The sequence below is a fragment of the Castor canadensis genome, chromosome 7 (genome assembly GCF_047511655.1).
Source record: "Castor canadensis chromosome 7, mCasCan1.hap1v2, whole genome shotgun sequence".
NCBI lineage: Eukaryota > Metazoa > Chordata > Mammalia > Rodentia > Castoridae > Castor > Castor canadensis.
In genome coordinates this window covers 104,768,493-104,780,420 of record NC_133392.1, presented here as the reverse complement: position 1 = coordinate 104,780,420, position 11,928 = coordinate 104,768,493, and the positions used below count along the sequence as shown (strand labels likewise).

The following is an 11,928-nucleotide window of genomic DNA, read 5'->3' as shown; positions in this document are numbered from 1 at the left end:
CTGCCCTACCTGACCTACTCTTCTCCTCAGAGTCAGTGTCACCCTCCTTGGGGCTGCCTGCTGTCTGGTCTGGAAGTTATAGCGCTATGCCAGGTACACCTCTCATGTCTGCTTAGCACTGGGATGCCTGGCTAACCAGTTGGGCATTCTGTACAGACGGTGACCCAGGCCAGGGATGCCCGCCCTTGGGAACCCAGTCGGGTGATGCTTCCCCCTTCTTCTCACTCTCTTGCTCGCTGGCTCGCTTGTTCTCCCTGTCTGTTTTCCTTTCCTCTGCTTTGGGTGAGAGCTCCACAAGTCCAGCTACAGTCGAATTGACTGAGACCATGCCTTGATGGCTATGCTGAGTCACAGCATCCTAAAAATTAAAAAATACCAAATGTATGACAATACAGTTATGTTGATCATGGGCCAGTCTAGTCACTAGCCCATAGAGATGTCTTATTTAAGGGAAACTTGTGGGCGATTTTAATTGTCATGGCCCTGAAGTAAGAACCAGTTGCCAGATATAGTTTCACTATAGAAACCTCCAAGTTTAATGGGCCTGGAGCAAGAAGAGGGACACCTCCCGAGCGGGTTACTGGTTGCATGGAGGATAGTAGGTTAAGAAACTAAATATGGTAGTGGATACCATTTTGATAAGAATTTGTTTGACTTAAATGCGCTAATGTATGATCAATAGATTAATGTACTATGTCCGTTTTATGGTTTACTAATGGTGGTGAATATTCCTGTTGTAAATGATTTGTGTACGTAACCATTTTATGTATTACAGTCCAGGTTATTATTTATGTACATGCTTATATGCTAGGGGTGGTGGGTTTTATGTACCATTATACATTTATGTATCATGTACGATTAACATTTTAAGTACTCAAGCATTATTAATGTGGAATGTAACCAAATGCACGATATACATAGTTAATTGTAATACATACATACTAGTATACCATTTAACATTGGGGGATATAAAATTAAATGCAAGGGGTAGTTTAATTATAAGAATTTCAGCTTTGGGTGCTGATGGTGGGACTCTGTTTTCTTCCTGATGTCCTGAGGGGATAGATTTTTCCCCATTGTTGGTTTACAAGACCAAGGTAATTTTATACTATAAGGACTCTTCATTTAATATTTTGTTTTTGATTAGGCTGGTGGTGGTCATGAGAACGAGAACAATGAGGAAATATAGGATGGATGCTATTTGGCCAATGATGATGAAGGGGGGGTTCGACCGGTTGTCTGCCAATTCATGTTAGGGTGAGGAGGTCTGCAGTTAGTGCTCAGAATAAGCGTTGCCTAATTGGGCAGAATATTAAGCTTCATTGTTTGGATGTGTGGAGAAGAGGGAAGGCTGCTACGATTAGGATAGATAATACTAGAGCTATGACTCCACCAAGTTTGTTGGGTATAGATCGTAGGATTGTGTATGCAAATAAGAAATATCATTCTGATTTAATGTGTGGTGGTGTGTTTAGGGGATTGATTGGTGTATAGTTGTCTGGGTCTCCTAATAAGACTGGTGAAAATAGTACTAGGATCAGAAGGAAGGTAAATAAAAGTAGGAATCCAAGGGAGTCTTTAATAGTAAAATAGGGGTGGAATGGGATTTTGTGGGAGTCTGAGTTGATTCCTGATGGGTTATTTGATCCTGTTTCATGTAGGAATAGGAGATGAATTTTTGCTAGTGCTGTGATAATGAAAGGTAAGATGAAGTGGAATGCGAAGAATTAGGTTAGGGTGGCTTTGTCTACAGAGAATCTGCCTCAAATTCATTCTACTAAGTTGGATCCAATGTATGGGATTGCTGAGAGTAAGTTAGTGATTACTGTAGCACCTCAAAATGATATTTGTCCTCATGGGAGAACATATCCTATAAAGGCAGTGGCTATGACTGTGAATAGTAACATAACACTGGTGTTCATGTTTCTATGAAGGTATAAGAGCCATAATAGATTCCTCGTCCTACGTGTATGAATAGGCAAATAAAGAATATGGATACTCCATTGGCATGAAGATATTGAATAATTCAACCATAGTTTACATCTCAACAGATATGTGTGATTGAAGAGAATGCTGTTGTGGTGTCTGATGTACAGTGTATTGCTAGAAATAGTCCTGTTGTGATTTGTAGAATCAAGCATATTCCTAGTCGGGAGCCGAAGTTTCATCATGCTGAGATGTTAGACAGTGTTGGGAGGTCAATAAATGAGTGGTTAATGATTTTTATTAATGGGTGTGTTTTTCAGATGTTTGTCATTAGGGGTTTCTGTAGTTGAATTACAACGATGATTTTTCATGTCATTAGTCTTGGTTTGAATCCATGTAGAAATTATGACATACTATGTATTTGTTGAATGTTATGTTTGTGTTAGGTTTTGTAGGGTTTTCTTCAAAGCCTTCTCCTGTTTATGGTGGTTTTGGGTTGGTTGTTAGTGGTGGGGTCGGTTGTGGGTTGGTTTTGAATTTTGGTGGCTCTTTTTTAGGTTTGATAGTATTTTTGGTTTATTTTGGTGGAATAATAGTAGTATTTGGTTATACTACAGCAATGGCTATTAAAGATTATCCTGAGACGTGGGGATCTAATGTGGTTATTTGGGGTGCTTTAATGTTAGATTTATTTGTAGAGTTGGTTCTTTTGGTTTTATTGGTGAAGAATGATGAAGTAGAGGTATTGGGTGACTGGGTTATTTATAGTGGTGAGGGGATGGAGTATATTAATAAGGATGTCATGGATGTTGGGGCTGTTTATAGATATGGAAGTTGATTAATAGTACTGGCTGGTTGGTCTTTATTTGTGAGTATTTTAATTGTTCTTGAGATTACTCATAGTAATTAGATGATAATGGTTAATGCTAAGACTATAGATAGTAGGAAGGATAGGAAACATAATTTGATTATTCCTTTTTTGGTTAGATACAGTGATAGAGGCTTTAATCTGCATATTGTCTATTAATTTAGGTGTGGTTTTTTCTATTCAGATTATGTCTAAGAGGGTTGATGCTGCTTTTTGGCTAAGTGTTAGCGTGTTTTTGGGTGAGGTGGGATGTATAATGGTTGGGAAGAATCCAAGTATGGTGGAAAATGATTTGGTGTTGGAGTTTGAGTTTAATTTTAGGTTATAGGTTATGTTGTTGAGTTCTATTGCAATAGTGAATCCTAGGATAGTGACTCCTAAGGCTGTGAGTTTTAAGTATAGGGGTATGGTGAGGATAGGAGTGTTTATGGGGGTAATATTATTTGAGATAATAAATCCAGCAAAAATGCTTCCTACAAGTAATCATTTAATGGAGTTTAAAAATTGTGGGTTGTTTTCATTGATGTTGATGTATGGGTAGAATTGGGGTTGCCCTAGGAGGGCAAAAAAGATGATTCGTGTGCTGTATACAGCTGTAAGGGAGGTTGCAATAAGTGTAATTAGTAGGGCTCAGGTGTTGGTGTACTATGTGTTGGCAGATTTGATGATAAGGTCTTTAGAGTAATCCTGTTAGGAAAGGTATGCCTGTGAGTGCTAGGCTTCCTACTGTTAAAGAGGAAGTTGTAAATGGTATAGCTTAGGCTAATCTGCCTATCTTGTGAATGTGTTGTTCATTGTTGAGGCTATGAATAATAGTTCCTGAGCATATGAATAGTATTGCTTTAAAGAATGCATGGTTGCAGATGTGAAGGAATGATAGGTAAGGTTGGTTGATTCCAAGGGTGACTATTATTAGGCCTAGTTGGCTGGAAGTTGAGAATGCAATGATTTTTTTTTGATATTGTTCTGTGTTAGGGCACAGATTGCTGTGAAGAGGGTTGTGATAGCTCCTAGGCATAGCATGGTTGATATAATTAGTTGATTAGATTCTAGGAGGGGACGAAATTGGATTAGAAGGAAGATCCCTGCTACAACTATTGTGCTTGAGTGAAGTAGGGCTGATACTGGTGTTGGACCTTCTATGGCTGAAGGAAGTCATGGGTGAAGTCCAAATTGGGCTGATTTTCCAGTGGCAGCTAATAGTAAGCCTAACAGGGGGATTGCTGTTATTTTAGGGTCTATAAATAGTTGTTGTAGATCCCACGAGTTAGAGTAGATTAAAAATCATGCTATTGATAGGATAAATCCAATGTCTCCAATTCGGTTGTATAGGATTGCTTTTAGTGTGGAGGTGTTGGTGTCAGTGCGTCCCTATCATTATCCGATAAGGAGAAATGATATGATGCCTACTCCTTCTCATCCAATGAAGAGTTGAAATAGGTTGTTTACTGTAACTAGGGTTAGCATAGTGATGAGGAAAAATAGTAGGTATTTAAGGAATTGGTTGATGTTAGGGTCAGAGTGTATATACCATAGGGAAAATTCTATGATTGATCATGTTACAAATAGTGCTACTGGCACGAATAATAGTGAAAAATAGTCTAGCTTAAGGCTGAGTGAGAGTTTTGTGGTGTGGATAGTGAGCCAATGTCAGTTGGATACAATGGTCTCGTTACTTTGACCAAATGGCAACCAGAAGATTCTGCTTTCCTTGCCTGAGTCATGTAAGGAATGCTAGATCTTGATCTAGATCTATATTGGTCTGAAGAGTAAACTCACCAAGGCACCTGCCTTGCTCTCTTTCTCTCTCTCTCTCTCCTTTTTTTCTCCTACTTTATGGGGACCACACATTCTAAATTAGATGCATCCACTGGAATGCCTTCTCTGTACCCTCCCCTTGGTCTCTAAGATGATATAAAACCTAAGCGACTGATTTTCACACACTTGCAGGTCTTGACAATTTCTGCCATTGCAATGGTAAGTGGTCTGAAATTCCACTCATCCAATCTTTTCTTTCTCTCTGCTCTCAACCCTCCCTGCTCCAATCTTGTAATCTGTTCAAATCCTCCTTGACAACCCCCCCTCAAAATTCAAAACTCCTCCTGACCTTGCTCCTGAAGACTCTTACTTGTGACCTCATGGGCTCTGTCTGCCCACCTCTCAACTCCTCTTGCCAGTCCTCTACATGAATCTCTTCTCCCACCCTATCCTCCCATGACTCAGACCCCCTTCTTCCACCCATGCTGGCTCTCCTGAACATCTACCAACCTATTCCCCTTCTACAGTGGTCACTATTGACCCTGAGCCATCTGCTCCTCAGGAACCAACATAACCAATATTGCTCTCAGCCCTTGCTACACCCTCACCCTTCTCCTCCCCACCCATGTCCCATACCCACTCCCATACCTCCTCCCAAGCACATCTAGCCCATCTGCATCTACTCTGGGATGTGGCAGGAGCTGACAGCATTATCAGAGTTCATGTGCCCTTTTCCATGACTGAGCTTTCTCAAATTGAAAAGAGACTTGGCCCCTTCTCTAAGGACTCTGCCTCCCCTATTAAAGAATTTAAGTACCTAACCCAAGCATATGACATGACTTGGCATGATGAAACTGCTCTTCTAAGGATGGAATAATTATTCTCAGCTCTCATTTTACTTCCCAGTCCTTCCCTGATATTCAAAGAAAACTTAAACAGGCAGAGGATGGCTCTCAACTCCCCCCCAACCCCGGGAGAGCTTGTGAAAATGGTACTTAAGGTATTTAATAACTGAGATGAGGCATGAGACCAGGGAAAGCCCCAGCTCTTGGCAGCTGCCCTGAGGCCACCTCCTCCAACTTGGAGATGGGCCAGACAACAGCGCACACATCCAGGGCCTGCTTCAAGTGCAACCAGACAAGACAAAAAACTGCCCTTCACCTCACCTGCTGCCAGTACCCTGTCCTCAGTGTGACCAGAATGGACACTGGAGGATGACTGCCCCTTTTTGTCTCTGCAAGGTAGGTCAGTCTCCCACTCCCACTCTGAAGAGAGTGAAGGCCTCACAAACCTCTTGGGCCTGGCGGCAGAAGACTGATGTGGCACTGAGACCTTAACCCCTTCAAGATCACCTCAGAGGAGCCCAGGGTAACTGTCCAAGTAGCACGTAGGCCTCAATCACCTACTTGGTGCTACCTGACTTCTCAGGTAAGCTTTTCCCTTCACAGATCTCCATGGTGGGAGTGGATGGTCCCCTCCACCAGCCAAAAAAGAAAGACAGTTTTATTTAAGTTTAAAATTCTTATGGGGGTTGATTTTAAAATACAAGTTACAAAGTAAACAACTGGAAAGGATATAGATAGGTAAACTTCAATGTGTGATAAAGTTAAAGTTGACTGTAATCTAAGAGTTGCCTAAAAGATTTTTAAGGTCTTGTCAAACTAAAATCAAATTCTCTATGCCTATAAAATAACAAGGTTATCTTAATATTCTTCTGCTCTGAGTAACATCTACAAAAAACTCTGATAAGGAAAGATTTTATCAAAGAAATTATTTGTGTTTTCTGCTGATCTTGTCAAGCTTTAAGTACTACTAAATCAGAGCTCATTTACATATTTGCTCATGTGTCTTAAATGACCATCTTGTAACAGTGTTGGGTCTATACTTTATTGAAACATGGTACAAACATTTACAAAGTTAAAAATGTAAATTTATATAAAATAATAAGCAAAAGCTCTCTTTTATCCAAGAGTATTACATTTAACCTAAATCCTGACAGTCAGCTCCTGCCTCCCACAGGTCACCTTCCTAGGTGTGGTCTTAAAAAGACAGACTCACTCCCTGAGTCATGAGGGAATCGACCCAATCCTCTGTTTCCCACTCCCCCATACCATAAAGCAGTTTATAACTTTCTTGTGAGTTACTGGATTTTGCAGAATTTTGATCCCTAGATATGTAGCCCTTTGCAGACACCTTTTTATGCTCCTTCTAATACTTCTATTTGGGTCTTACATAATAAATGCTCTCAAAATTGTTTCCCCTCCCCAATAAAGGTGCAAACCAAACCAGTTCACCTGAGAAAGCCCACGAATCCATGGCCAATGAGAAAAACCCACCACATTGGACCACCCCTCAAAGCCTTTCCTTCTTGAGCCCCTTTGAAATAATGTATGGCCGCCCATTTCTCTTAGGAAACTTCCTTCCAACAGAGCCTGCTCCTTTGGCTGATGATCTGCCTTCCCCTAATCTTCTGAGGAAACTTCTCAGAGAGCATGTGGACTAGATCCTGCCCCACCCTTCAGAGGGCCCTAAAACAATTTCTGTTAAACCAGGGGACCTTGTTCTCCTCAAGGATCTTCTACCCTCTCAGTTGGGACCTTGGTAGACCAGCTCTCATCTGGCCATCCTCACAATGCCCACCACTGTCAAGCTCAATGGGATCCCCCAGTGGCAGCACCTTTCAGGGATAAAACATTGCCCACCAACCTCAGACTCTTCCACAACAGCAAAGGATGAGTTCTTTTGCATACCAGTGGGCCCACATGGCTACGCCTCTCCTGCACACTCTCTGCCTCTTCCACTCCTACATATGCTCTTATTCCTCATCTGGCTTTCAATTTTGTGCCATAGGTGGATTTAAAACACTGGAAGGGGCAGTGGGCCTAATTCTGGGGACGTGCACAATACTTCCCTGCTTCCTTCCCTTGATTATACGATCTATTAGGTCCAGTGTAGAGGCTACTATAGAAAGAAAAACAGCTGCACATGTAATGATGCTATGGAAATACAAAGCCTTAAACCAGGAAAATGCTCTTTAACCCTAGATGCTTCCAGGATCACCTATGGGAAATCAACAGACAGATTTTCCACCAGATGCTACTACAACATTCTTTGGCCTACCAACAATCGGCCTTGTCTGCAAATGAAGCCTGGAAAACACTGTCCACCTCCGCTCCTGGGGACCTCACAAATTTCCAAATTCCAGCCAAATCCCTCTTAATGAATCCCCCACTCAGCATGAAGCAGCTAGTTTGATCATGCCCATAATAACAACAAAAAGCTGGAATGTTAGGTCCCTGGCATTCTTGGGGTGGGTAGAAGTTCCTGAGGCTAACACCGAAACCAGACCCCCTGATTTATGACCACATGCCAGGCTTCCCTGCTTGTTCCCCTGCTTGTTTCCCAGCTTGCAAAATGTCAGGAAATTCCAGTTTCTCAACTAGCCGGGCATATCGATCCGTTCCATCTGGTGAGCACAGATAACCAGAGACCAGAAACTCTCTCCCTCCCTCATGGCTAGGCCCCTCCTATAAAGCCCATTACTCATTCCAGCCACGCTGTTGCATCCTGATCCCGAGGGAGACAGCCAGCAGTCTGTAAATTCAATAAATCTTTCTTTTCCACACCTGGGGTGGTCTTTATTTGGCAGTGCCTTACAAATAGAATCTTCATTATGTTATTAGCTATTATTGCATTTGGTCCCTTCATTTAAACCTTCAGAGGGACATAAGCATGTGCACTGTCATCATCTACTATGGTAGCAGAAACAGGTCTTCCTTTTCCCAGGATTTTCCATCCTCTACACAGCAACCTGAGTGTCACTACTCCTTAACACTGTCTAATAGTTTCTCGTCTCACTCAGAGTAAAAGCCAAAGTCCTTAAATTGTCCTACCAGAACTTTCCTGCTCTGTTCTACTACTGTGCCCCCTATTTAAAGTAGCCTCCTTGTTTATTTAGAAACCAGGTGCGCTCTTGCTGTAGGGTAGGGTCTTTGTAACAGCTATTCTCTAATTCCATACACTGGAAGCATCCTTCTCCCAAAAAGCTACAGCTGATTCCTCTACGACCTTCAGGTTCATGGTCATATGTCAACTCTGCAATGTGACCACCCTGGCTACACTGTTTCAAACCTCAGCTTGTTTTCTCCCTATTTTGCTCTAATTTTCCCATGGCATGTGTTGCCTCTTACTAGACTATATAAACTACTTATCTATTTATTATCTATCTCCTCACTAGAATTAAAGTCTATATGAATAATACATTTTGTTTTCTTTGTTTACACATATATATTAGCACCCAGAACATTGTCTGGTATATCATGGGTATGCAATTAACTATTTCTTAATCAGCATAGAAAAATCTATTACTAGGTTGGACAAAAGGCAGTTAAGGTTTATTTGATTCAGTAAAATTTATTGAGCATAAGCTCTGATTTGGACACTCTAATCACAATATGAATAGAACCAGGTCCTTGTCTTAAGAATATTCATATACTAGTTGAGGAGACATATAGTCACATAATTTAATTAGGTTGAGTAAAGAAAGTGTCATATCTAATGAACATGCAGGATATCACAGAAGCACAAAAGTCAGAGTATTAAGGGCAATAATGAAGTCTCTGATCAGATTTCCAAATTCTTTTTGTTCGTGGAAGCATCCAGCCAGGACACAATGGGATTTATTAAAGGTTAAGGAAGAGAATTACAAAAGGGCATGGTGGGACCAGGTGGAAGGTGGAAGCAGAGAGAGTGTTTCTTCTCTTTGGGTTCTTTCAAAGCTGCTGCTAACCTATGGGAAGGGGAAAACCTGGTCATTCCTAATCACCAATAATCAATGAGTGGGGAGGGGCATGAGCGGTCCCTGGGCCAGGTGGGAGTGGATAACCTACACACATTGGCAATTGAAAAGAAAGCTCAGAGAAAAAGAAGAATGTTCATCCTGAAATGCAATATCAAGTCATGTATGTTCTAAGAGTCCTGAATTTTCCCTGATTCTGGCCTGCCTCAAAAGTAACTAAGCTTTGGTGATGCTCATAAAATACAGAGAGTTCTAGTTCAAAATAACTCTACCTACTGTGTGGCTGCAAGTAGGAGTGGCATATGTCTTACCTTATGGAAGGGGCTGCATAGAATAGTGGCTGAGGTACTGGGATCTGGACTGGACATACCTGGAATTAAATTTTAGTTCCAGTCTTTACTAATTCTGTGATGTCAGGCAAATTATTATTGTCTCCAATTATAAAATACAGAACCATATGTGTCTTCATACATATGTGCTATACCAAATACTATTACAATAAATTGAAAATAAGGAATCTACCAAAGCCATTCATTTATTTTGGTTTTATTCAAAAGGAAGCTGATACATTCCAAGGCTTTTCTGTCTAAAACAGAATAGAACCTGATTGATATTTACTTCTTCAGAAATCAGGTGCTCATTTGAATAATATTACTGAAGACAACCAATTTACAAGTGAAACAGCTAATTAAACAAGGAGAGGGTTAATGATACATTTACATGATAAAGCAATGTGTCTTAAAGAACTTCTTTTCTCTCAACACCCAAGGATATTTTTAAAGTTACAGACAAGTGAACAGGATGGGTATAGGTGTAAATTTTTATTTCTGAATCTAGACACAAGAGACAAAAGAAGACTGATATTCTTGAAAATGTTCTCATCTGAATACCTTATTAGTTTCTGAACAAGACAGCAGCTGAATGTAGCTGCCTTGTTCAGAAATCTGTCCACCATCTGCAGCTTCAAAAGAACAACATTCTCTTTACTTTTCTTTTACTTATGCTCGGTCTCAAAGTCTTTTCAATCTTAGAAGCCAAGTATAAGGATTCCTTTTGTTGGCATTAGAGAAAATGAATACCTCTTTAAAAATATGTGTTCATTTTATATATCACATGTAATTCTCTGTTTCTACATTTGATATTGAATTAGATGAATTAAAATAAGTAAATGTTTTAGAATAGTGCTTGGCATATAATAAGTGTTCCATGTTACCTACAATAATCATGCACAATTTGTTTTACCAAAAATGTCCTCTTAAAGAGGTAGAAAATATTTACAGACCATTTTAGGTGCTGCGAGAAATCTCTTTTGTTAGTTCACTCTGGCTTTCCTGCCTGCGGCCTTCTTTACTTTCCTTCCTTCCTTCCTTCCTCCCTTTTTTCCTCCCTTCCTCCCTTTCTCCCTCCCTCCCTCTCTCTCTCTCTCTCTTTCTTTCTTTCTTTTCTCCCTCTCTCCCTTACTCTCTTTCTCTCCATCTCCTCATTTCTTCCTCTTACACTCCCTTTCTTTTATTGAGACCAGGTCTCACTAAGTAGCCCAGAATGGCCTGGAATTAACAATTCTCCTTTCTCAGCCTCCAAGTGCTGGGATTTATATGCATATGCCAGCCACACCCAGCTCATCCTAAGTTTTAAAATTGAGCCAAATCAAAAATATTTTTGAGAACTTACTATGCTTGGCTCTGTGTATGTTAAATGAAGTAAATAAAGATCTAATCTTATATGCCTTCAATTCAAATATGTCTTTTAAAATACAGGGCTATATAACCTACTGTGGTTTATTCATTTTTTGGTGGTACTCTGGTAGGCTAGAATTAGGGAAAGTTTATGATTCTTAGAAAATATATGATTTAATATTGTATTTCAGATTGAACATTCCTCTCTTTCTGTGAGCCTTCTCTTCAATGGCAAATGTGTGCAGGTTATCCACACCCTAGCTCAAGTACAACTAAAACCACCTCATCTGGTCCAGGGTCCATCCATGCCTCTTCCCACTCATTGATGATTGGTTGGGAATCACCAGGTTCTTCTCTTCCCATAGGTTAGCATAAGTTTTAAAAGCACCTAGAAAAGAGAAATACTCTCTCTCTGCTTCCAGCTTCTTCCTGGTCCTACCATTTCCCCTTTTGTAATTCCCCTCCCTAATATTCAGTAAGCTCCATTTACACCCACATGTCTTGCCATGGCTTCTTCCACGTAGGACACAAAGAATTTGGAACTCATCTGATCAGAGACTGCACCGTTGCCATTAACAGTACTGTGGTTTTGAACTCTAGGCCTCATACTTGTTAGGCAGGTACAAAACTGTTCCTTATCCTTTGCTTCAAAATTACTATTCTTTCAAGCTTTTAGTTGGAATTATCACCAGTAGTCATTACCCAATAATCAAAGCCATAAATCTAAGTTACTTAGGCTTCTTCTCCTTCATTTCTCATGCAATTCTCCCACAAAGCCCTGTCAATCTGTCATCATAAGTTTCTCTCTCATTAGTCTTCTCTTTTTCATTTCTAGTGCTACTCCATTGGATCTAATCCTCATTATTTGTTATAAGAGCTATTGCAACAGCCTCCTCTCTGGT

At 40.4% G+C, this 11,928-nt stretch overlaps 1 pseudogene; it reads right to left on the bottom strand.

Annotated features, from left to right (window-relative positions):
* Nucleotides 1-2,832: 2,832 nt before the first annotated feature.
* LOC141424879 (NADH-ubiquinone oxidoreductase chain 5-like) lies at nt 2,833-5,036 on the bottom strand (annotated as a pseudogene).
* Between the last annotated feature and the right edge of the window lie 6,892 nt (nt 5,037-11,928).